This window comes from Gallus gallus, chromosome 3 (assembly GCF_016699485.2).
Source record: "Gallus gallus isolate bGalGal1 chromosome 3, bGalGal1.mat.broiler.GRCg7b, whole genome shotgun sequence".
Lineage (NCBI taxonomy): Eukaryota > Metazoa > Chordata > Aves > Galliformes > Phasianidae > Gallus > Gallus gallus.
Window position 1 is genome coordinate 63,803,821 of NC_052534.1, and position 27,294 is coordinate 63,831,114.

The 27,294-nt window shown below is 36.2% G+C and overlaps 1 long non-coding RNA gene across 1 annotated transcript; it reads right to left on the bottom strand.

Moving 5' to 3' along the window:
• Positions 1-10,719: 10,719 nt before the first annotated feature.
• LOC101750497 lies at positions 10,720-11,687 on the bottom strand. Its single transcript, XR_211954.4, has 2 exons — positions 11,553-11,687; positions 10,720-11,054 (listed from the first exon to the last, which is right to left on the bottom strand). It is a non-coding gene; the product is annotated as an uncharacterized LOC101750497 (long non-coding RNA).
• Between the last annotated feature and the right edge of the window lie 15,607 nt (positions 11,688-27,294).

Sequence of the window (27,294 nt, forward strand, 5' to 3'; positions counted from 1 at the left end):
CAAAGTGGTCTAGAATCTATGAATGCAATTATTATGTCTGTTATTATGCTGGGAAAAATAGAGATGGATATAGAGACAACATAACGGCTTGAGAAAGCTTCTTTGCTCTGTCTATTGTTTTCAACTATGGTAATACTAAGTACTGTATTAGACTACAGTAATACTAAGACTGTATTGAGGCTTTACTTGCCTATGTCTCAACACTATCTGTTCCCAAGTGATCAAACACCACCATAGCTGGGCTAACACTAAACAACCTAATTTCTTTAGAGAAACATTACTTGTCACATACACTCCTAAACTCTGAGCTTAAATATTGAACAGTTTCTCATTTACTTACTTAAAACCCACCCAAGGCTTTGGATTTCAGATGCTAGCTCAACACACAAAGACCGCAAAGCTTTGCAAGCTCAAGATTTCTTATCAAGGCAAGGTATGCAAAAGAATGTGACAAAGAGGCAAGAGGTGAAAAGGCTTGTCTTCCTCTATTCCCCTTCCAGAGGACTTGACTCAGTGGCCAGGCTGAAGTCAGTGGCAACCTTTCTTCTGCCATTGATATATGTTGTATATTGTCCAAATCTCCTCAAAAGCTCTAAATAAAATGTCATTACTATCTTTGGGGACAATCTCATCCCTTAATACATCTTTGACAATGAGGCACAGAGCTGCTTTTTATGGAAGAAATGTCAACTCCTGCAGGCTGTTCTACAGTCACTGTGCAGCTATCATTGCTAGGTGAACTAATTTGGCCTGGGCTTAGTATTTAAAAGTTATAAAATTCATTAGAGGAGGAAGAACAAATCCTGAGCTCCCAGTGCTTATATTTAGACCACACACACCATTTCACTTCTGTGATACACAAGCTATTTGTTTTCTTCTACTGCCTGGTTAGCCTCTTATTGCTCTTAATGCTTTAATAACCTTTTACATACAGATGTTGTGTTACACATCTCCAGAAACATCTAATGGAAAGCAGAATACATGAGCACAGACATGATGAAGGGCTCTCAGAGGAACATAGATTGCTGTTTCAATGCCCAGTTAAAACATGACTGTTTTCCAGCTTTACTTTACTGTATTTTTAACTTGGTAATGGAGATCTAGTTTTTATTTCTTGTGTGATTGCAAGTAAATTTTTTTCAGTAAAAATAATAATAAACAGATTTACATAAGTCTGCATATTGTTTTGCAACTCTTGAAGACACATTTGAAAAGGTAACTGTGGAAACAAGGAAACAGACTCACCATTTTATGACATCAGGCTGATACATTCTAAAAAATGATTTTCCCATTGTTTCACATCAGGAAGGAATAATACTTTCCCTCTGTTACGTTTCCCAGAGAGATTTTTCCTTGTAAAGTTTCACTTATGACTCAAGGTACATATTTTAATCCTATGCAAAAAGGAGGAAACTCACCCAATTACTGACGGCAAGAAATAAATCATAGTGAGACCTGTTCACAATCACACCACATTAAGGATTTTAAATAAAATTTTTGTCATAGTATAATACAATGAAACTATTTTATGCTCATGCAAATCATTTCAATTATAAGCTAGAAAAGTAAAACTGTTCAAATGAAAGTTGAAAATACATGAGGCTGGGGGATCCCATATAGTGTGAAAAAGATTTTTTTTTTTTTTAATGTTCCTGACCTCTGCAGGAAGACTGAAAACTGCCCTGGGAAGAAATATAACTGTCAGTGCAACATATTTGCCAAGTCATAACTGAACATTCTATGACAGAAAAAAATACTGTCAGGAAGATCTAATTGTGAAAGAGAGACATACGTGTTCTCCACTGCAATACAGTGCCTTCATATCCTGGGATCTATAAAGATTACTAGTTTTTAGAACAAATCAGTGAGTGAGAGTGATGAGATTAGAAATTTCCTATTCACTGCATTCTGGACTTCTCTAGTCAGCGTAGCTTCCATTTGGATCGAGTGCAAGCTCTTTTCTTCCATACACACTAATCCATCTCCCCAAGAAATTACAACTTTTGTTTTTTCCTCCTGATATTTTTCCTATAGGCTTGTTTATTAGCTGAAAATTGACCCGTCTTCTCTTTAAGCTCAGGTCTTGTAACTGGATGCTCCACTGGTGTGTAAATTTTTAGCAACCAAATCTTTGCATGGACTTAAGAATGACACTGTTGCTCTTCAGTGAAGTTCAATGTTTGAATAATATGTGTTCCAAGACAGACCTGTTGCCAAAATAGAGAGTATCCTGAGTTTCACGCCTCTCAGATACAGCCAGTTCCAGACTTTATGTTGTAGTTTATACAACCTGAAATGAGTAATGGTGTTTACTGCTTGCCAATCATGGAACCTGTATTGTCAGAAGGAGCACTTGTCACCCTGTTGTCAGGAGCACTTATTGCAATTATAATGAATTCTAATAAAGTTGTATAAACTTTTTATAATTTAAAATTATATTATGCTTATTTAAGTATCTTCTTTAACTTATGTTTAGCAATGACAAACTAATTACTAGCATTCAGATCACTTGTTGCTCCAATTACTACATATTCTAAAGTGCATGCTTTACTTTCCACACTTAGATCTCAAGATAGCTGTAGGCCTGGCTCTGGGCCAGGTAAGAGACTCTACATCCCTTTTCTCCTGTTATTGCTATACTACATTGTGTCACTGGATGAATATCTAATTAGCAGGTTTTGTTGGAAGGGGATAAAAATGATGCAATACCACTATTAACATTTATAGATTGCCTTCAGATCCAGACTTTTATTTTAAACCTGTGGTATACTGAAAGGAGACATACTATGAAAAAAACAAGATGTAACTAGTGCAGAAAGGTAGTGATGGAAGAACAAAATATTATGGCATTAACATTAATATATTTTAATATTTGTAGAGAAAATTTATTTGTTGTGTTTGGACTGGAAATGTTCAGTGAGGAAAGTCAATCTAATAAGAAATAAATACAGCTGGCATTTTGTCTTCGTCATATCCTTGGCTGAAACCAAATCAGACATTTTTAAACAAGAAATGGTATTCACATTGGTGACTTGCAACATTATTACATGAGGTTAAATTTTTCCCCTCACTTGAGTAGTGTAGAGGTCTTCATATTGAATAAATTTCATGATCATCTCAGTGCAAATGAGGAAACAGGAGCACAACAGAGTGCATAAATTATTGAATATCGCTCAGTTCTTCTCTGGTAGAACCATTAATCAAATTCTTATGTGTATATACTCTCAGTTTGAATGGAGACTTCAACTCACCTATTAGCTAACTCAGTGTCTCAATGTCTGCATTTCAGCTTGTCATTGCAACTCCTTTTGTCTTTACCATAGATAGAAGGGAAGGAATCTTTAGAGTGAACCTTTTTGATGTAGTTTGGTTGGTTAGGATGGATCACATCCTACATATGCCATCTTTCCTATGACTACAAAGAGTCCATTCAGAGTAGCTTGGATGTATATACCTGCATTTGTTGACATACACATTCATTCAGGTGAGTCCTGCACTTAATTAAGTACAGTTACACATTAATTAGTAAGTGTTCTGCCTGTAGGATATTACGTTAACCGTGTTCTGCCAGACAAAAAATGGCAACTAATGTACTTCCTGAACATTTCCCAAGAGCTTTAATTGTCTCTTGTACTCTTTCACTTGTTAAAGCACATAGTGCAGAAGGACGCGTCACAAAATAATCAATGATTCTACTTCTCTTGCATTAAAATCTGCAAGAAATATCCATTAATTAGTGTTGTTTAATGAGTACATGCTACTTAAATAACTGTCTATTTGCTACAGATTCAGGTGATTTACTGGGGACTGTAGTGATCTCTTCAGAAATCTTGCAAATCGTATTATGACTTGTATGAATATATCTCCAAACTCAATTATTATGTAGCAAACTGCTAACTGTGGACAAACTGAGGCAGGACATTATGTGACTTGCACAAAAGCATAGCCAACTAGTGAAAAAGAACCAGAGGAAGGATTGATGCTGAATGTAGCAGCCATCTCTCTGCTAACTGCTATCATCATTATTCTAAAGCACTGGCAAGTTATAAAAAATTCTAGTTCAGCTTTGAATGCATAACTCAAAATGCAGTCTATTTACTCTGTTCAATTTGCTTATCACAAAGAACAAGTGTGCCTTTTCATTTCTACCCAGGCAGTGCAGGTGCAGTCATCAGAAGTATTGCATATTTTTTTGTATTTCAAACTACTTTTTCTTAAAACAGATGTCATTTAAATTAAGAAAAATTACAAACCTGAGGAGTGTTTTGTCCTTGCAGTGTTGTCTGAAGGACACATGATGGAGCCAGCAAGTTCACAAATATTAGTTTCCTCCTACAGGTGATCTGCAGTTAGAATCAGATAAGGCATGCTGGCTTTCACAGAGGTGTAAAAATACTTTGTCACCAGTGACCATTAGTGAATTTCCTTAGGTCCACACATAAAACAGAATGGACTCTCATCTGAAGAGTATTAGACAGTCCCAGGTTTCATTATATTTATTTGGCAGAGATAGATTCACTGGGGAAGGTGACTATATTCTTAAGATATTCTGTCAAATGAACTTGTCTGGTGAGATCCTAGACCATTTCTGCTTTTTTCCATTCTTCTCATCATGTAGATACCCAGTTTCAAGGAAACTGACTTTAAGCCTATGTCCCCAAAATCGAGGCTTCTCTTCAGTATACATTTTAAAGCTTGAAAACAGCTGCTTCATGAGGCTTTCATGGAAATAACTTGAAGAAGTTAAAACAACACCGGTTTGTCAAGTGAGAAAGGAACTAGAATTGTTCCTCTAGGAACTCATAATAATAGTAAGTAGAGAAGTTATGAAATTTTTCTCCTCTCCTCAGGTGCTTGGGATTCCTCAGTGCTTATAGTAGCATGAAACAAATCAGATGTAGAACCAAATCAGAGTTTGACTGAAATAGATATTTAACCCTTTGTTCTACTCCCCTCAAGTATATAGGTTAGCTACTAGCTTGCATGGTTACTAGAAGCAGGTCAGATCTGCGTTGCTTTGGTCAGTTCTTGCTTTTTTACAGCTTTGTGTGAAACTTTCTGTTTTGAGTTTTCCACCACAGTGAATCCATGAAAGCATTTTTCTATTTGCCACAAAAAGATTTTAAAAAGTTTGAAATATAATTACACAAAAAACTCAGTGAGAGTTGAATGACAGAATAAAACTTCCACTCTTCATCTCTAGTGGTGGAAATTCAAGCAAATGATATGTGATATAGATGGGGCACTGAAGCCAGCAATATTTTGCAGACAACATGTCTGAGCTGGTAGAAGTAGCAACAAGATGAAGAAGTTGTCTTAACAAACCTTTTCTTACCTATAATTTTTGAAATTTTGTGATCTTTACAAAGAGGTTTCAGTTTATAACTTGAATCTTGAACTGACAATTAAATATCACTGCAGTCTTAAAAGTGATTTCTGAAATGCCATTCAAGGTCTGCCTTTTTATAGTCAGAATCAGTTCAGAATTTCCAAGCTAAAAATAAATCTTTTTTTTTTCCCCTCAGAATGTTTTTGCAGATGTAAGAAGCCATAGTGAGAGGGAATTTATTCCTTTCATTTGAATTGTCCTGTTAACCAAATTTTGTCATGGCGGCAGATATTATTCTAAACAGTAAGTTATGGAAGATCTGAAACACTCAGAATTGGAAGGTTCAAAACTGTTTTGAATAAGTCTCTCTCTCACTAGTAATTTTCTAGTTGTGAATATATATTTGGTACAAAACATTGAAGCTTAAATAATACTATAGGTTAGAAGACAATAATATCCAAATAGTAGAACCCCTTCTGAACTGCAGAGAATACTACTGTATTTTTACAGTTCCTTTTGCCTCAAAAGCAGTGAAAAGATGGTGAAAGAAAATGGAAGAGGTATGCTGAAGCCTAGGAGCCTAAGATGTAAAGTTCTTTTTCTTTTTTCTCTCCGTGTTTTTTTTTTTTTTTTTTTTTTTTTTTTAATAGCTGCAACTACTATTGTTGATAAGATGAATACACAAAAAGTGTTTCAAGGAAAGATAGAAAAATAATAGAAAAACAAGGCACTGGCATGTGTAGATAGTGTTAAGGTGTTTATGGTGAGGGAAGTCCTTAAGAAGTGCATGAAAAGTACAAATATGCAAAGGATCATAGGAATAAATTATGCTTATGACACAACTTCTCCTGCAGCCCAGTACCTCACTGTTCAGCCTGGAAACCCTACAAACATGTGGTGGCTGACTTTTACCCTGGGCGCTTTCTTTCCCTGTTGAAACCTCTTCCAGATTTCTGCTCTGAGAGAATCAGGGCACAGACATAGGAAGAATTGTGTTGGGACCTTATTCTGTCTGAACCTGTGAACTGCAAGAAGAAAAGTGTGAATGCACAGTGGTATACTAACTGAATCTGAATGTCAGGGATACTCTGTGGTTAAGGGAAATAAACCAGGACATATCTACAACACTTAATGGGTTTTATGTGGAGCTGGTACTGCACGGGCTCACCCTGAACTGAAAATGAAGTAAACACAGCATTGAACCTGAGTAAATGTTTACTAGTTTCAGGATTGGAGCTAATATTTCTGAGAGCTTGAAGCTCTGCAGTACACTTGAGGATGATCAGCACAGTCAGATTTAGCTGAGGGACTATGAGAAAGATACTGTTTTTGAAATATTCACCCTAGCTTTAATAGCTGGGGGTTAGGGTGATATTACAAGTAACTTGAATGAATACTGGGAGATTGATGGGAGTTATTAAAGATACAAGATACATGTAGCTGTGTGATAACTGAAGTGAAAAGTTCACAATTAAATGAATAATACCAGGAAGTTAGAACAAAGATCAGGCCAAACAAACTGCTTCAATAAACTGTGTTTGTGAAGAACAGATTTCATGAGAGACACAGCCAGGACATTCAGTCCTTCACTCCAGAAAGCCTCCAGAGTTGCTTAATTAACAAAAGCAAAATATGACTATCAGGGTGTATTTCTGAGATCAGCAAAGTGAACAGGGCTATCCTCTTGTTCAGTTTGTTTGAAGCAGGAAGGAAATAATCTGTAAACTGGAAATGTAAAAACAAATACTGAGAAAAAAGTAGTTATGCCTAGCAACATGAAAATTCAGCTGATCAATTCCTAAATTCAGTTTTTGATGGAAAGGAGGGATTGAGGTGCAGCAGTGATACTGCAAAGACAAAAGTTTAGGACTGCACTGTTGAATAATTATGTTGAATAAGTTCTTTTGATCTCCCTATTTTTACAGGAAAACACAGATTCAGATGATAAAATATTATAGATTACACTTTTCTATTAGATAGCATGGATCAGAATTTTACTGTCTGTTGTTCCAAGATGAAATTCACCCTGTTGAAATTTGTCATCAGGTTCAGCATGCAATGGCATGTTATCTGAAAGGATTTTGAAATCTATAATAAAGGAACTAATCCCTTCAGAAGATTCTGTGTATCAAAGCACATCAGAACATAGTATGAGAATAAGAGGACTTCTATCCTATTTGGGGAAAGTCAGAATTATGTCATTTTATGCACACTTTCATGTTTAAATTCTCACACACATTGAGATTGATTAGGCATTCTTGAATGTTTTTCACCCTTCTAAAATAGCAATGTCAGATGCAAATATATCTTCAATTGAAAGAAGCCAAAGCACAGATACTCAAATTTATTTATTTGCTTACTTCAGATCAAAACATGTGAGAATCTTCTCAGTCAACAGCTTGATATATTAAACCAAATCCCCATATCTTTAAAGAGTTCAGACTTCACTATACAGAGGTATCTATGCATTCAGTAATCATAGTAGTTCTTCAGTATGAGTAAAATGTAGTGAGAAATACTAGAAAAGAGAATCAAAAGAATAGATAAACTGCAGTTGATGCAGAAAGGTAGAAATATCTGGGATGGTTTAGACAGGTGAGTAAGACTGAAAAGAAGACTAAGAAAAAAAACAATGTCTTTTCCTTCACCCATGTTTGTAGGAAAGGAGGGTCTCATTTTAGCAGTGAAGACGTAGATTAGACTTCTAGAAAATAAAAATTCTGGTTAAAAAAAGAAGGCTGCTGCAGGGGTTGACAGTTAGTGAGTCAACATACAACACTGACTGGGGCCCTGTTCTGTTTAGCATCTTCATTAATGATTTGGATAATGGGGTAGAGTGCATCCTCAGTAAATTTGCAGATGACATGAAACAGGAGTGTCTCATCAAAGAGCCATGATGCCATACAGAAGGTCCTTGACAGGCTAGAGAGGTGGGCTGACAGAAATCTCACAGAGTCCAACAAGGAAATGTGCAGAGTTCTGCTACTGCGGCAGCCCCAGGCAATCCCTGATTGCAAAGCAGCTCTGTAGAAAAGGACCTAGGAATCCTGTTAGCCACTATGTTGAATATGAGTCAGCAATGTGCTCTCGCTTCTAAGAAGGTTGATGGTATTCTTGGCCACATTAGGTAAGGTCAAGATAGGCCCTCTACTCAACACTGGTGATGCCAAACCTAGAGCACTGTGTTCAGTTCTGGGCTCCAAGTACAGAAAAGACATGTACAGGATGGAACATGACTCTTTTAAGTGAAGACCACTGACAAGATGCAACAAGCACAAATTGGAATACAAGAGATTCCATCTAAATATGAAGAGATAATTTACTGCACAAATGACAGAGCAATGACACTGGTTGCCCAGAGAAGCTGTGGACTCTCCTCCTTGTTGGTCTTCAAAAGCTGTCTATATCTAGTCTTGGACACCCTACTCTAGGTGTACCTGCCTGAGCAGGAGTTTGGACCGGATGGCTTTCCTTCCAACCTTAACCATTCTGTGATTCTGAATTAATGTTTTGGGACAATTTTGAAAATAGACTGGACAAGCTTTTGTAAGTATGACATTGGTACAGATGATCCCGCCTTTGGGCAGGGGTTAAATGAAACAACCTTTGAATGTTGATTTCTCATCAAATTGTCTATAATTGCAATGATTTATGAGGCATAGAGCAGGCGAGGTCCTACATTTGTGTCAATTTGCATAGCTGAGAAGTTGGCTTATTGTGTGCCTAATTCTTCACTGACCATTAATTTGTAGTTAATTATTCTACTGTTCTAGCATGTTAGATTGATTTGCTATATAGCATGGTCGACCTACCCATTCTGAACAGTATTAGTGGTGTGCTTGCAGTCTCTTTCCTACTTACATTCACTATATGTACATCAATATGATATATAATTTATCAGGCAGGTCTTAACTTTAGTCTGTGTATCTGCTAAAAAGAATTTGACTTACAGAAGTTCAGCACTTATTATATTATTATCTAAGGGAAGAATATAATTGATATTTTGCATTTCTTCACCTTAACTTCTGTAACAAAAGACTATTTTAAAAAGGTTGGTTTTTTTTTTTTTTTTTTTTTTTTTTCCCCAATCTCTTTGTAACCACACTAACTTCTTTTGGTGTAATCACAAAAATGTTGTTGAAATAGCATAATTTTCAATGTTTAAAATATGTCTCTTTGACACATACCATTTCTCTCTTGTATTCCACAATGCTCTTGATTGTGGGCTGTGTTCCAAATTTTAAACTGCTAAGGAACCTTGGAATAGTAGTTTTATCTGTAAGAATATAAGGCAGATTGCTACATAATTAATGGTATCCTTAAACCATAAGTCTCAGCAGATACAGTACTGTCAGTAAAATCCCAGCAGAGGTTGATGTAAATGGAAAAACTGGAACAGATTGGAATGGCCTCAGAGGAAATGAAACTTAAATTCAAATTGAGTTGGGTTGGAATGATCCCTTGCCCTTTATTTGTCTCTATTCTTTTTTTTCTGGTGTTAATACTCTAATCCAATGCTCCAGAGTAACCAACATAATATTAAAGTTGTGCAACTCTCCGGATGTATACTTTATCTAATAAAGCTTTTGTTAGGGAATATTGAAGACAGCAATAAGGACTTTCTCCATCTTCTCTAACTTCTGTTACCTAAAGGCTGGAAAGAATTCCAAATGAGGTGCTAGAGATGTGTAATCAAAAAGAAGTTACTGGGGGCTCAGGGTCCTACTAGATAAACTTAGCTGGGTATTACCATCCTCATCTCCCATAGTACAATGCTTAAGAAGGAATGTATAAATGTGCCTAAGATGCACAAAATGATCTAGGCCTCAAAAAAAAAAAAAAAAAAAAAAATCACTGTTTTTATTGTTTTCATAAATATTGTTATAGAAGAAGTTTTGCTCTTTTTGTGAGGGCTTTTATAATTTGGTCATGATATGGCTATTTTATCTGTTATAGGCTGATGGCAGAACATCAAACACATGGCATAAGAAGTACTTATTGCGTGGACCTTGTGGTGGCCTTTCCTCCTTTCCACTAAGAAGAAGTGAGGCAGAACTGTCTTGAACAGAAATTGTTGAAAGGTGAAGGTAGAAGAGGAAATTTCTTCTATGTATAGTTCTTAGATCACTGTTTTTCACAGATTAGAATGGGATGCATGTTGTGGTTAGAAGTGTTTCCTGTATGGGTGAAGAAATTAATTTCCATAGTCAAGTAAGCCCTTCCTCCAACCAAAATGATGAAGCATGCTGTCTTCCTTACATTACCTAACTACATGCATTATAATGTAAATGTAGTGCAGGAAAAAATGGATCAGAACTCTGAAACCTGAGAGTATTCCTCCATGGACTTCTATAACTGGTTTAGCTGTGCATAAAGTTTTTGTAATGTGATTTTTTCAGAGTCAAGTTAGTATTCTTTAATTGCACTTTATGATTTTCAAACCACAATAACTGAGCAGCACTCCGACACTGTTGACTTTCCTGACTGAATGCTGTGCTGATGTTCAGGATGTCACACATGGCAAACAGAAGTAGACCAAACAGCAGATGGACTTGCTGGTACAACAGTTGCTTCACAGATTCTGTACACATCTGGTATAAATGTCTTCCAAAAGCTGGTGCCTGCTCATGTCTGGACTGAATTTAGGTCTAGAAATATGACTGCTGCATCAGTGGGTCTGGAGCTGTCAAGATACAATAGACTGGAGTGCTGTGACTTTTCCGTTCTGTGGAAACACAGATTAGTGCACTTAGAACAAGGTGTAGGGCTGGTTGCACTTGAGATGATGATAAAATATAAAACTATAACGTTATCTTACAGCTTCACATGATTGCACAGAAACTAGCTGCCTGCTTATTTCTCCATTGGGGCTTCAACCATATCTCATATATTTACTCCATATTGTTAATATTGCTAGGCTAAGATTACTGACATGAGGATGGACAATAGAGTACAATGGGCTCCTTGTACAAAGAAGGATGCAGAAAGTACAATATGACATAGATGAGTCCAGATGTATTTAATAAGATACATAATGTCTATTATGCACTTGGGCTTCAGAGACCAGAGATATCCTCCAAATCTCTTATCCCTGTATACAGATGCTCTAATGGAGACGTTGGTCCTTAGAATCAGTGAAATTGCTTCTGATAAGTTCTTTACAATGCCTGGTAAACTATCATTAGGAATATCAGTTATTACAGGTAAGAAAAAGTTGACTAACCTAATTGACAATAGGGTCTCTAGGTACAGAGTACTCCTCAAGGAGCCCTCATCTAGAAGACATTCTTCCTTTTGAGTCCAGCCCTTAAATGAGCCCAGAGGGAATGGAGAACCTTGAGGGGTGCTCAATCATCAGCTCAGGTTGTGACATCACAGTTCCCTTATGGGAGGTATATGTGATTACCTAAGAGCTGTCCATTCTTAATACAGGAAATTGCTCTAGACTGAGTATCCATCACACTGCCGTTTCTCAAGAGTGCTTTAAGAAATCAACAAAAATGTATCCATACAGGCTCTAACTTGTCAAAATGCATTCATGTGCCTGTTTTACTTTAGAGAAGCATGTATTCCATTCCTGCTGGTTTCAAAGGAATTAGGCAGGTGCTTAAACACTTAGGCTAATCAAGGTCTTAAGCTCTTTCCTATCACATACAAAATATGAGTTCAAAAGTTATTTTACTGAGATCACCCTTAGCACAGTATTTATTATCCTTCCTGTAATTCTTATTTCTTCTCATTATTCCACTGGATTTGTCTGGGCATCAGTAAAGATATTTTAATGATGTCTTAGTGTTTAATTATGCTGTTTAAGATGTGAACTCCTGTTTAAAAGGCCTTATTAAAAACAGTAACAAAAAAGCACTTACTGAAATTTCAACGTTCCTTTACAAATTTGATGCAAATATACATATAATATATAATTTATTGGTAATGCTGCATAACTATTCCCTTGGAAAAAGAAAGATTGGATAGCAGCATAAGGCTTTTTACCATAATACTTATTACTACATATACGGATCACTTAACATCCATTCTACCAACGCTTTATTTTTTTTATATTGAATGCATCACATTTAACTTATTACAAACATTGGCCAAAAGAAGGATGCAGCAATGTTTGTCTAAATGTCAAGTTTTATTTCTGAAGGAGAGTGTATTATTATTTACTTGAATTATCTGTGGAACTTGTATTGCTGTTAAAATTCAAGCAATTAAAATAGCTAATATTCATATCCTAGCATAAATTGATCAGATCAATTCTTTGCTTGCATGTAAGAGCTAATAATGGCATATGTTGCTGTCGATAAAACCAATGCAATACCAGTGAACCTTTGCTGTTATTAAAAATAATATATTTTTATTGATTTTTTACTCAATGATAAAATAATGATTGATTTTATTTCAGCGATTTCCCTTTTTTCCTCTGGAGGTTGTATTCTATGTTCTTAATTATTAACAAAATAAAGGGGCTACTATTAGCACAATCAATAACCTGCAAATCTGTAATAAGTATGACCATCTTTGCTATATGCACTAAGAGCTGGAATTCAAGAAACTGAGACAGTTCAACATCTCAGTCCCATCTCTGAAATCATTGGAAAGAAATGCTACTGAAAGCTTCATTAATACCATGCAATAAACTTCAGTGTAATAAAAAGAAAATTCACTTGTGTTGCATTTTAAGCACCAGGACTGCTAGCTTTGAAAATTATGATAAAAAATCCATATTGCATACTGTGAAACCCAGAACTGGACACAGTACTCCAGGTACTCCAGGTACAGCCTCACCAGTGACTGAGTAGAGGGGAAGTATCACCTCCCTCAGCGTGCTGGTGATACTTTGCCTAATGCAACTGTGTATGTCATTAGCCTTCTTCATGGCAAGTGAATGCTGCTGGTTCATGCTTATCTTGGGTCATCACCAGTATATTCTGAACATTTTCCACACAGCTACTTTACATCTGGGTATTCTCCAGGATGTCATGGTGCCTGGTATTTTTCCTCCTCAGGTACAGGACTTTACACTTTCCCTTGTTGAACTTCTCGAAATTCCTTTCAGTTCATTTCTTCAGCTTATGGACATCTCTCTGGATGGCAGCATAACTCTCTTGTGTCTGCTGCTCCTCCCAGTTTTGTATCATTATTAAACTTCATGAGAGTTTGTTCTGTGAGGGTGTGCTCTGCCCCATCACCCAGATCATGGGTTGAATGATATGGGTGAAGATGTTGAATGATATTTAACTCAGTGTTGAGTCCTGGGTTACTGGTCTCCAGATGGATGTCATGCCACTGATCAACATGTTCTGGGCCTGCCCAGTTAATCCAGTTTTCAATCAACTTTACTAATTGTTCATCCAGATCACATTCATAAGTTTCTTTATGGGCATGTTATGGGAAGTGGTTTCAAAATCCTTGCTGATGTCAAGCTGGGCTATTTCCACTACTCTCCTCTCATCTACCAAGCCAGTCATCTAATCATATAAGGTTATTAGGTAGACAAAGCATTACTTCTCCTTTGTGAATCCATGCCAACAATTACCATTCCCCTTCAGATTCTTCATACACATGTAGGGCCCTTGAAAACGCTACAAACATTATCTACCTGTCTTTCTATCAACTCTTTTTAGTTTTAAAATCAAATGTAAAAATAACCATCCTCTATCAGTGTTTCATTTTAAGTACTTTTGTTATTGTTTCTATCCCTAAACATTAAAAGCTTTCTTGTACTTTATATTTACGCAGACAAAACTAAGAGCTGAGAAACAAAGTGACAGCAGCATAAAATAAAAAAGTTTTTCTGCTTTATCAGCATTAGAAGCTACTATCAATTTCAAACACAGCTTGAAAGAAAACAGCACACACACACACACACACACACACACACACACACACACACACACAAAAAAACACCCACAAAATCAACATATAAAGCAGTCTGCTTTGGTTGCCATGCTTTAAAATATCCTTTTTCTCCTCCTGCTAGTTACTAAGAGTTTAGTATTTCATCTTAATGTCCCCATTGCTTACCAGAAGTATGGATAATACGGTTGACCTTACTAGAAGATTTCTTTAATGTTGTGATTCATCAGCCTGTTTTAGTGATTAAATATATATTTTAATTACTAGTACAGAAAAATCTTTCATGGGAAAGGCTACTTTCCCTGTGGCTCTGAATTCTGTCTCTTGTAGAATACTTCAAATGTGGGCAAAAATTATAGGTACTGGAATATAGCTATTTTCTACTCTAGATTCATTAAATCATTACAAAAATATATGAGTTTATCCACAGTCTCCTAATGTTGTCAGATGATTCATAGTTTTTATATTGCTGTGGCTCAATGTGCTGGTCTTAATACCCAGTATTAAGTAAATAATATAGTCTGGCAAGAACAAAAGCTGAAAGATCGGAGAGAAAAATGTCAGTTATTAGAAAGACAGAATTTTCATCTCTAATAGGTCACTCCCTAGTGTAGTGTCAGGAGATCAATGCAACTGTGTGAAGAAATTGCTTAGATGTCATCTTTCAATGGTGAGGTGGATGAATACTGGGTGTGAACTCATCAGCTTACTCTGTTGCAGAGATTTGGGTCCGGCAGAGATAGAGTCAGAAGCAGCATGTTCTCTTTATAAATCAACCTGGTAGCCACATCTGCAGAAGAATTCTTCTCTCCTACACAAATGTATGCCCAAATTACCTGAGGTGTGCAGTGTTAGGGTTACAGCTGTAGTCTCTATGGACTAAAGATTTGCACTGACTCAGACCATCACACATTAATGGCTGGGTGTTTCAGCAGACAGTCAATACCTGCTCGTCCATGAAAACAATGCTAACAGTCAGAAGAGCAGGGTAGTGACTCCTTTGAGTTACCATACAAACAAAAGCAAAATTTCATAGGTACCAGGGTATTTACTGAACAAAAATCAAGAAGTACAGAAGTTTACTGACATTCTGCTATTATCTCTTGGCCATAGATATTTCTGCTTTGTCACCTAACTCGCTATATTATCCATAATATTATTGTTACATTAATAATCATAAATTAATTGAGCTAATTGTAAGAATGCAGTACTGATTTGCTCATTACTAATAATGAACTCTCCCTGGAGAGCAATATTGCTTGTCTTTTGCTTCTTTCTGTCTCAAAATTACATGGCTGACTGTCATTCACAGATTTAATGCAGATTGTAATTATTCTGTAACAAGTACCTTGTCTTTTTATTTACACGGGAAGTGTTACATTCAGCTATGATACTCTATGATACTACACATGTGATAGATACATCATGGTGCAACATTAAAGAAAAGACAGTGCATTTCTGTTCACAAGACAAAGGCACTTCAGATACCATCTTAAGTCACTATGTTCCTACTAGCGTGAGTTTTCTTTTAGTTTCTTCGCATTGAATTTAGCATGAGTTGTGGATGAAAAACAGAAGTGGAGCCTTTGTGAGAGAAAATCCTACAAACAGCTAGGGATGCCTGCAGGCTAGATTTCAGATCTGAAATAATGAATGGATCCAAATCCAGATTAATTTTTTTCTTTGTATGAATTCTCAGCAATATCGGAAATTGACTTACTGGTTATTCTGAAAGCTTGATGGTGCAATAACATCTGTTAATAGTGAAAAGTCTAAAAAAAATAATGTAGGCTTAAAAAAATGAAGAAACTTCAAAATACATGTTATGGAATCTGAGGAAGAAAATCTTCAAGAAGAGGCCTTTCTTTGTAAAAAAAAACCTTCTCTCTATGTATACTGTAACTGCTATAAATTAGGGATCACACAGGAAAAAAGCAAAAAAAGTCTTGTAACTGTATTGTTTTGTTTCTCCTGAATGTTCAGTCTTTTCACTCTCTCTTGGGCCAGAGACATGCTTTGTTTGTGCTGACTTGCAACTGCCTGACTATCAGCTGGAAAAGCAGTTTAGAGCTTAGTACTTAGTACTCCTTCCCCTTTACCGTGGAAATATATGCAAATCAGGCTACATTCTCCCTCCTTGTAAGAGACCATGTAACAGCTCTTTTTACCTGTGAAAAAGATGGTCAAGCATGATAGAAGTTCCCTGCATCATCACTGTGCTCAGGAACTGACACATCAATGGAGGTGGGAGGACTTGGTATCTTCTTTAATTACCATGAAGGCAGGGAAGTGCAATTCAAGGCTGGATGTGCCCAGTTCTTTCTGGGAAAAGGATTAGGGCAGTCCATATGATGGGGAGGATGGGTAGTATTCTATGTAGTATTGGTGAGTACGCCATTGTACAGTAACCCATTTAGCCTTTGGGATAAATCCACAACCTGCTTGCACTGTCTTTGTAACAGTGGCAGTGGGGCAGGTGTCCTGACTCAATTATTCTGATAGTTAGCATGCAACTCTGCTGCTCTGCACAAAAACTTACTGCATGCTGCGCTGTTGCCACACAGGAAATATTTTCAGTATTTAGAAGGTCACCTGTAAATATTTAATGCACCTGTGATTCTTTTTATTAAAAAAACCACCAGCAGCAAAAAAGTAAAGCAGTTCAACAAACAACAAAAAAACATCCCTGTGTATATCTTAGTTAAAATAAGTTTATAGATTTCTGGCTCTCAAGGGTAATGTCTAACATCTGGTCATCTAGAAAGGATGAAAAAAGCAGAAGGGAAAAACAAGATAGGGCAAGAGTAATGTAACTACTAGATAGTTTTCTTCAATAATTGATTATTTTTTGTAGTTTCTGCAGATGTGTTGCTTATTTTGCCATCATGGTGTGTCTGTTGCCATAATAAACTGATTGAGCATTTGGATAGCAATAGCCCATGGCTGTGCACAGCTTGGCAAGTTTTACAGTGTGCCATTTCTGCAGTGCTCACAATGCTCACATGGGAATTTTGAGTCTGCTCAAACTCCTTTCATCTGTGACCCTCTTTATAGATTTTCGGCATTTGTGATACTTGCCCTGAGGGAGATAGTTCACTTCAGAAACTTGTCCTGTAGGTAAAAGCAATAGACCATCCATTACCCTCTTCCTCCTGCTCTCAGGTTAATGACTGCATTAAATATTAAACGAGGTTCCATCTCCAGAGTGGCTGTATAAGTGATTTTACATTATCTCATTCAACCCTTCTCTGATTTCTTATAAAGTGTGTTGCTTCTTTATAGCATAACTCAGTGAAAACCATGATTGATTTGACAACCATTAACAGAATGTTTAATATTAACCTTCCTCCTCAATGAGTGAAAAAGATGGCAAAAATTCGAGGGAGAGGACAGTTATATGATGTGATGCTGATTTCTCCTGGTTAAAATTTTACTTCACATGCAGTTTCTACAACTCTAGACATGGGTGGCAGGCCTCCCTGAGGCATGCCTGAGAAATAAATGGAACCCTCCATGCAGATTTGTACTAAATTCATTAAAAACGATCAAGTTTAAAAAGTTACAAAGTTTACATTATCATTTATGCACTGACTCTAAATCACCAATGCATTCATATGTTATCATATGTTTTCAACCAAGACTATTCAGGGCCATACTGTCCACAGAATGTCCTCTGGTTACATTTGTCAAGGTGAAATATAAAATGAGATTATTGCAAGTAGATTCCAGTCCACTTAGACATAGGGTTATCGTAAAATTGCATTGTACATCTTAATAAAACATTGCACTAAAAAGATATAAAATTATCATGTGAGGAGAAGAAGCAATTACACAGTGGCAGAAAACACTTAGCTTTGTACATTTGTATAGAAATGTTTGTGATGGTGCAAGGCACAAAGAGGAAAGAAAAAGAATCCTGAAGGCTTTGTGTTACATCCCTCACATGCTGCAAACGGAAGGCCAGACTGAGAAAGACATGCAAGTGTAGGCAGAAAGAGGACCTAATTAATATATAGCAGTACTTACACCTTTACAAATACGATTTTGAGGAAGCACTCACGTACTTGGCTAAGGACTGCCTAAATATTTGATCTTTTCTTATTTGGAAAACAGAAGAAATAGAATGAAGAGACACATTTTTAGCATGAAGAAACAGGAAAATCCTGCAAGAAAGAAAATACAGACTTTGATTTGGAGATTTGGCTAGTAGTCCAGTAAGGTATTTTGATATTCTAGGGTAGTATACTGTTTTGAACCTTGCTCTCATCATCATATCCAGCAGTCTTTCTCGAAGCTAAATCAGATTTAAGGACAGTGAAGACTGAAAGAAAGAAATCTGCTCAGTTGAATGAGATTCAGTGGCTAGTCTCTCACTATATTCAGCAGTCAAATATTTTATTTTACCATCACTACAACTTTCTCCTCATATGACACAAAAAGAGGTGTGCAATGTTTATTTTAATTTCCTCATTCAAGTACTTATTACTGTCTACTTTGGATAAGAGTGTGAGAATAATCTCAAAATGTTGAATCCGTTGTGCTGCTAACCTTGGATTTGAAAAAATATTGGGAAAATCTGCAGTATAATATAGCCCAGACTTCAGGTGAAGAGTCTTATCAACTCCAGCTACCCAAAACAATATGAATTTAGAGCTAGATTGGGAATTAGTTCCTAACTATTTGCTATATATAGGTATTTTTATATATGGGGATCTTAATGTGGAAATGAACAACTTTTTTTACCTTGGTGTCCAACCTATGATGAAAGAACCTCAAGTTCTGCTCTAAAGTGTATTCTCTTCTAAAGAATTCATTGAAAATAATAAAAAGAGTGCAAACCAATCAGTAAGGTCACTATGAAAGACTTCCTGTTTCAGTAGGAATATTCATAGCGACAGCAAAACTGTAAATCAAAACTTCAGTGGGGGTATTTTTGAGTTATCATAATGTTAGTAAAAAATGAAGCCAGAAGGCTTTATTAAAAGTGAATTAAATATGAAAGTTGGAGCAAAAGTTCTATCCCGTGATGGAAACATGAGAGTTCTGTCTTTTTCCTGTGAACAGAGGCAGCTAAAACATCTTTTGTTGCTTTCGATTTTCCATTCCGGTTAAACAGGTGCACTGAATACAGCTATAATGCACAGACCCTGCTTGCACAGCTGTAACCCCAATGAATGACTGGAGGTTGAAAATGATCCTGACCTAAGGTACCAATCAAAAGAATTGAGTCAGATAGCTGTGAGGAAACCAGCATGAAATAAGCTGCTTGGATTCCATCACTTCATTCTGCTGCTACCTACCAATTCCCATTGATGCCCTCTACAGAGGGTTATCACAGAGCTGGTTGAGCCTGCAATCTCTGTGCAGCTCATGGCATGCCCTGGTGTAGGCTAAGCCCCACAGGTCAGGAATGCACTGATGGGACTCTATGATGAAGCTTTGCTGCTATAAACAACAATCACAAGGGAGGAAACTTCATATTAAGGTTCTCTCTAGCTTACACGTTATAGTTTCAGTTAAGTCTAAATGTGTCTCATGCAGTTTTTATTTGTAATCTACTATTTAATCTGAGACCTTAATGCAATTACATTTTTGTTTGTTTGTTTGTTTGTTTTTCTCCCACCTCTTATTCCTTTTATTTCACCTTTGGTTTAGTCAATCATCCTTACCAAACTAACTTGCTAAATTGTCCTCCGAATGTCAAAAGAAAACAATTTGGAATGATGATTTAATGGAACAATTCTTGCTCAGGTCGAGGAAAACACATAAAACCCAAGGATGTATTTTCATATCTTCTTTAGATCCACTTGAGTTACAATCTTCTTCGTCACCATTTTTGTCATTGCTGTCACACTTCACACAAATCACAGACAATTAACATTGTGGTAAAACGGTGAGACATGCTTCCCATGTCATTGTTGTTATTCTGTGGCAGATATATAGGAAATCACAAGCAAGTGACCAAACAAGCAAGAAGATTAGAAGCTAATGGATAATAAATAAATATATAAATAGAAGATAATGAAATACCAGGTATTTGGAAACACCTTGTAAATGGGGCTGTTTGTTCTACAAAAATGCCAAACAGATTTTGCTCATTATTTATTTCCATTTGTTGTTAACTGGAACAGGATGTAAAAATCACAAAGGACACACATTTTCTACATAAATTTTAAAAGACATTTTTTCCCCTTAAAATCTAAACACTAGCTAAAAAGAGTAAATCAGAACATATTTAATTGGTATTTACACACACCAACATTAGCAATTAGTAATGCATCAGCAGGGGGAGAAGAACAATTACTGCACCCAGTCTAATTGGTCTTTTTGGATGAATTTAAAAAAGTCAAATTTAACCAGCTGTTTGCAGAAGCAATTTTTTCTTCATTTTTACAAACATGTTTATTTAAATGAAATTAATCCACATTGGCACTAGGACAGGATTAGATTTGTTTTTCTCCTGTTACTCTGTGTATATTGTTGGAGAATATTACACATTGTAAACATTAACAGCCTGCCTGCTTGGCTTAATGATCATCCCAGTATGATAAAAGATGACAGATAATACTATTTTTACTAATGTAAAATAGAAATTGTCTACTGGTTTTCTCAGCATGGATTTCCATCTAGTTATTTAGAGAGATTTGGAGAAAGAACTGGAGCTGATTCACCCCCTTCCTTTCCTTTTAAGATATTAGCAAAAGAGCAATAGATATCTGAATGTAATCCCATTTTGATCCTTACTTTTGAAAGTCAATACAAGACACAGACAGTATATTTTAGAAACATGCAAATCTCTCATAATAGAGAATATGAAAAGTAAGAAACTTTGAACTATTTTTATTTCCCATGCATTTTAACTACTTTGACCTGGTGGATGCTGTTGCATTTGTCCTTCAAAGTCTGTGACTGATGAGAGATGCTGAACATATTTTGTGTGAATTTGACATTCCTGAGTTTACAGATCTGAGTGCAATAGTGATGGATAGCAGACTCGACTTTGTAAGTGCCATGGGATGTGATTTGGTCTTCATTCTGAGAAGTCTTTATGAATACCGCCAATACTGACTAGTAGAGACAGAGCTTGGATAAGAAAGTTTATCACTGACTATTTTTTTTCCTTGCATATCTTATTTGGTTATAATTAGGACATTTACTTTTTCCCTTTTTCCTTTTTTTTTTCTTTTTTTTATGCAATAAATTTAAATATAAAATACTTAAATAGACAAAGAGCTAAAGAAACTTATTCACATTGAAATATGGTATCCTCACAGAAAATGTTGATACATAGGAGTGATCTAAATACAGAATTCATGAGAAGGCAGGGATCTAAAATACCTGTGAAATGAATGTTAAAGCATGCAATTTGGAAACGGGTATACTCAGCATCATGCTTCAAGCAAACTCTGATGGCTATCCCAATGTTATTATTATTGCTGGAGGCTTTTTGCATTTTTGATCTCAGCAGGTTAAAAAAAAAGAAGAGATGTGAAATGCGTCTATGATATTATGTATTTTAGAAATAAAACAATTAACATACCAAAACTCATAATGTGCCGGAAACTCAGTCAACCAACAAAGCATGTGGGGCACATGCTCAAGCACACTTAGAAAGGGCAGCAGCTGCAGGGAGGAGGAAGCATATGAGGAGACATTTGAAGAGTGGCATTGAGAGAAATGTGACAAGACTCTCTTGGGGACATACACACAGAGAAGAGGGACTGCTGATGAAGCATGTGGCTAGGAGCAGATGAGAAAACCCCAAAAAATCATGAAAAAAATGGAAAAAAATTTGAAAAAAAGAGCATAGAAATTCAAAAGCAGCAAAAAGAAACCAAGATGCACTACCCTAACCTCCTGTGCTGAAGCAACTGGGAGGGAATCAGTGTAATGTGTGGCAAAAACAATGGATGTTGAGATGAAAGAAGAATAAGGAAAGGTGCTTGGCTTAATTCTTGAAAAGGTGTTTCTCTAAGAGGTTGTTTATTTTTTAATTTTCCTTTGTCTTAATGACTGAATCAGTGATTACTAGTTTATTGGGGAAAAAATAAGTACAAAGAAGTACAACTTCCCTAAGATAAAGATGTTTTTCCTGCTACAACTAACAGGACTCATGAAGTTGTGTATATAATAACCTTCTTGGCTGACAGCATGTGACTGAGCCAGAGCTCGAAGAATATGTTAACTATAGTGACTTATCTACTTTTGCATTAGATTTGTCCACCCAGGGGAATGTTCACATTCGGGAAAAAGTCCTCACGTTTGGAGTGTAACACACAGTCAAAATGTTAAGGACATTTTCTGGGAAAAAAAAGAAAGAGAATACCACAAGGAGATAAATTTACTTGAAAGAGTACTGAGCCCTACATAGAGATACTATGCAGTAGGAGCTGTTAATTAATCACAAAAGCTTTGTAGCAGAAGCAGCAAAGCCATATCAGCCACAGTACACTGGAAATTTGGACTCGTAGCACATATTCATGAGTGCATCATACTCGAACAAGTGAATTTGTCCTTATGTGTGTGAATGATAGCAGGTCACCAGTGGCTCTGTTCAGTCTGAGCAGAAGAGAGAGGATTATGGTGAGAGACTTTGAAAGAGTGATAAAAATATATGAATGTTTCTTTACTAAGAATGTCAAAAGAAAAGGCTAAGTTAAATTGACAAGGTATACTTAAAAATGAAATAAAAAGGAAAGAAAAAACAAAAACAAAAGCAAAAACAAAAGAATTGTTTCAAGAATTGTTTTGTGATGGAGAGAATGAGCATCTTGCAGAACTGCACCAGGACCTGTAGTATAATAAATGACATGATATTCAGAGATGCTGAAGTGTGAGTCTTTAGTACCTATGAAAATGAACACAGATTCCTGCTAAAGCGAATCTGTGTATTTCTACTACATAACAAATATAGCTAGATGGAAGGGAAATGAAATTCATGAAGAGGATTTCCAAAGTCAATACATCCATTGGTATTAATTCAAAATAGAGCAAAGTATACTAACAAAAGAGAAGAAATGAGGGTGACAAAGTAAAAGACATATAAGTATCTAGGAAGAGCTGCCATTGCTGGGTTCCAATAAAGAAAAGATGAAAAAATGCTTTGAGCCTCATGGGTTACATTCTTCCCGAATCTTGTTTCTCCTCTGTTGTCTCACCAGGAAGAATTGTGTCGTATATGCAGAATTCTTCTATTTGGAAAGCAGCTAGAGCAATTGCACAACTCTGTTTTATTTTGAATTTTAATTCCTTTTAATAAAAACCCAGACCTTTCAGTTCAATCTCTTTCAGTCTGCCTTTTCTAAACATTTTTCTTTTCTATTCTGTTCAGAGACTCAAGCAGCTGTGTCACCTCGTTGAGGTCTGTGAACTGCCACCAGAATTGATTCATGGAGACAGGGAAACAAGGTGATGGTGTCAGAATGCAATGAAGGAGAACTGCAGAGATGAGGGACTTCTGATGATTGATTATTAATACATTCACTATCTCTGAGTTGTTTGTAGAACTGAACAGGTCATAAACACAAAGTGCATAACAATGAGGACAAAACTGATTAATTGCTTGATGTTAGTGAGCCTCTATTCATGAGGGCTGGTACTCTGCACCACCCAAAGCTTACACTTTTCCTTCCCTTTGTCTGAGTTGTTGACGTGAGGTATCACTTGGGGTGCTGTTAAAAGGAAAATGTTTGTTTTGATTTAAGTGATGTTTCTCTCAGGTCAGAGCTCAAATGTACAAGTTGTATTTTCTATTTCTAAATCTCTCTTTCACCCTTAGTAGACAGACAATGTTGGTGAGGGTTACTTTATGGGAGGTAAACAGGAATACTAAAAAAACCAGAAAATAAAGCAAATAATAACATAAGCAATTTTACTGTAAAATTATTGAATTGATGATGATATCTAACTTCACTCTATGGTTTTCACTATAGAAATTACTTTGATTGCTGCTCCATCACTTGCACACTAAACTCCATGTTTTTGACCTATGTGTGTAAAATAATACAAATTTAAAATTTCAAATGCATGGGTAAGATTTGCAACCAAGGGAACAACCAGAATGGAATAGAGAAATGCTACAGTGAAGATACAGTTCAGACTACCAATTGGACACACATCTTTCTGCACCACATCACTATAGTGCTACATGGACATGTGCCCAAGGCATGAGTTAACTGTTTTATGTTTTGTTTTGTTTTGTTTTGTTTTTTTTTAAGAAGAAATGATGAAAACATGCACACATGAAATAGCCACTGATGAGTTCAATCTTAATAGATTTAGTGGGCTGATGTTGCTCAAGAATGGGATTTATCATCATGAAGCGGAGTTGTGCTCAATCTACTCAAGTTATGCTTAGGACTTGGGACTTCTTTGTGTCTCACTGTGATCTTGCATCATTAGTTTTCCTACTCTTCTAAAGTTAACATTTCTAGATAAGCTCTACTTTTCTCACTGGAAATTAGAGAAACTCTACTGCAGGAATGCAGTAGCTGGAAAAAAATATCTGGGATATTAGTGACCTATTTATGATACCACACTCTAACTGTTTTGAAACAGAGTTTGAATCTCCACTGTGAGGAAGGTCTCAAATTGTGTCTGTTCAAATATCTGATCCATAACTTGTCTGCTCTCAAATTCTTTGTTCTGTGTCTCTCTCTCTAGATTCTATATCTTCTTCTTCTGAATTTATGCCCTTACTTATGTATGTATACCTTGCTCTGACCCTTTAAAAGTTTTTGGGTTCTGACCTTGAACCCCCCTCTTCTTCAAAATTGGACACTTATTCACAAGAACAAAATTTTAGACTTTTCCAAAAGGTGTTAAAGATTTAATGACATTAAAGAAGCTGTATTCGAGCAAATAAAGCTACAAAGTAAAACAAACAAAAACAAGAAAAAAAACCCAAACAAAACAAAAATTAGAGAAGAATGCACAGCAATACACAGGGATTTGACCAAAGGTTGTAACTGTGGCAGACCTGGACAAGAAGGAACATAAAATAGGCAGGAAAGGGAGTTAAAATGGCTGAGTTTAGTGTGTTATGTAAAAAACATTGTGTTTATTCTGCAGCTTGTTTGATTGTCTTATTTTCTTCCCTGACTTTTTTCTGACTTTCAGTATTTTTAGCTGCAGAACTGATCATCTTGCTTCCCTTAAAACTGTTGTTATATAACCTTGATTAATAAGGACAGTGAAAAGCACAAAAACTGGAAGAACAGTCAGTAAAGAGGTTTTGATTGAAATTCTGTATGTTTCTTCTATCTACAAGTCCAGTTTATGAGAGCTGCTACCTAGCATTAGCAGTTTTGTCATGTATCCTTTTTTACAATACACGGCTATGTATTCTTGAGCAGTAGGAATTGCTCAGTGTTTGGTATGTCTGAAAGTAGGTACCAAGGAAGGTGATTTTACCTCCTTTTGCAAACAGTTCTGCCCAGTCTTCTCCTTATTATTTGGAGAATAGGAATCCTCTTTTGTTACTTGACTCTAGAACTGCCTGGAATCAAAAATTTATCTCTGAACAGATCCCAGTCAGCCAGGCTGAATTAAACTGAATTACATATGCTCATGGGACTGTACCAATGGAGACAGAAAGGAAATTTGTATGAGAAATGGTTACGCCAGACAAGTTATTCAGCTCTTCAGAAAGAATTCTGCTTCTCAGTCTGTGGTCCTTTCCTACCCTTTCCCACCCATATTTTTTTTGGAATAGACATGAGCCAAAACTGAGAGAGAAGCTCAGTGTCTCTGAATTTCATAGTGGGGACCATGATGTGCTGTTCTGAAGAGAAAAGGACAGAGAATTATGTTTGCTTCATGCCACAGTCAGGACATTTTTAAGTTCAGAAGAAGACATAAGGATTCTTAAAAAAGTTTTTGTTCTATTTTCTGTAAGAAGTTTTTGTCTCTTCCCAAAAATTCCATCTTTTGTACCATATGTGAATTAATATAAAAAACAAACATTCCACTGAAAGAATTGAATGTTTTAAGGAACAACATATAGCATGCTCTTTATTCCAATTATTGTATTCACTGTGAAGAACCTGAACTATGTCCTTTAAATCTTTCCTGAAGTGGATCACACAGTGCGGCTGATTGATAATGTGTTGGAGAGTTGAATTTTGTGGCTGAGCACCAAAACTCTATCAGGTGTGGGAACAAAAGTGTGCCACAAATAGAGCTGTCACTGCCACAACCTCACTATTAAATCCTTGAAAATGGCAAACTTACAGCCCAGAAGAAAGGACATGGGCTAATCTACACGTAGAAACTGACTGGAAGGAGAATAATTTGAAATTGCAGTGAGTTACTGGCAGGAGATTTGAGCTCCAGTGAACAAACCTATCTAAGCTCACTTGAGAAAAGTGTGTAGTTGTGCTGTCTTTCATCAGTCCAGTGACAAGCTGAAAAGCATGCTAAATCTTCTAGTACAGAAGCATTAAATTCAGTCTTTTCATTTTTTCTGTACAGAGCTTCAAACCATGAGAACAAAAAGAACAGATTTGAACTTCCTCTTTTGTGCTAGGAAAAAAAAAGAAAGAAAGAAAGAAAGAAAGAAAGAAAGAAAGAAAGAAAGAAAGAAAGAAAGAAAGAAAGAAAGAAAGAAAGAAAGAATAAAGGAAAATACTCCACAGAGAAAAATGATATATGCACATGCCAAGTAGCAAAGAAGCTTGCCTTCATCCACATTTCGTGGCCTCATATACTGGCAAATAGAGCAGGAACCTTCTTAGAATTGATCAAAGATAACCGGTGAAGTTTCAAGTGTTGTGAAACTGTGACCTACTTAGTAGAATTCTCTTAAATCTGCTGTATAACAAAAGGATGATACAATAGCATGAGAATGACTAGAAGGTATCATAATTATCAACATCCATCAGCTCAGAATGACTGTGAAGATGCTGCAACAGTACAGACCTCAGCTGAAGCCAGTTTAAATACAGAAGAAATACCTGAAACTTCCAATAAAGGAAAGGCTAGACAACTACAGATTTTGGTAGTAAGGAGATTCTAAAAGAACATAACAAACAGGCTAACACCTTAACAGTAACAATTTGCTATACAGCCTGGTGCATTTTACACTTTTCAGCACTACTGTTACA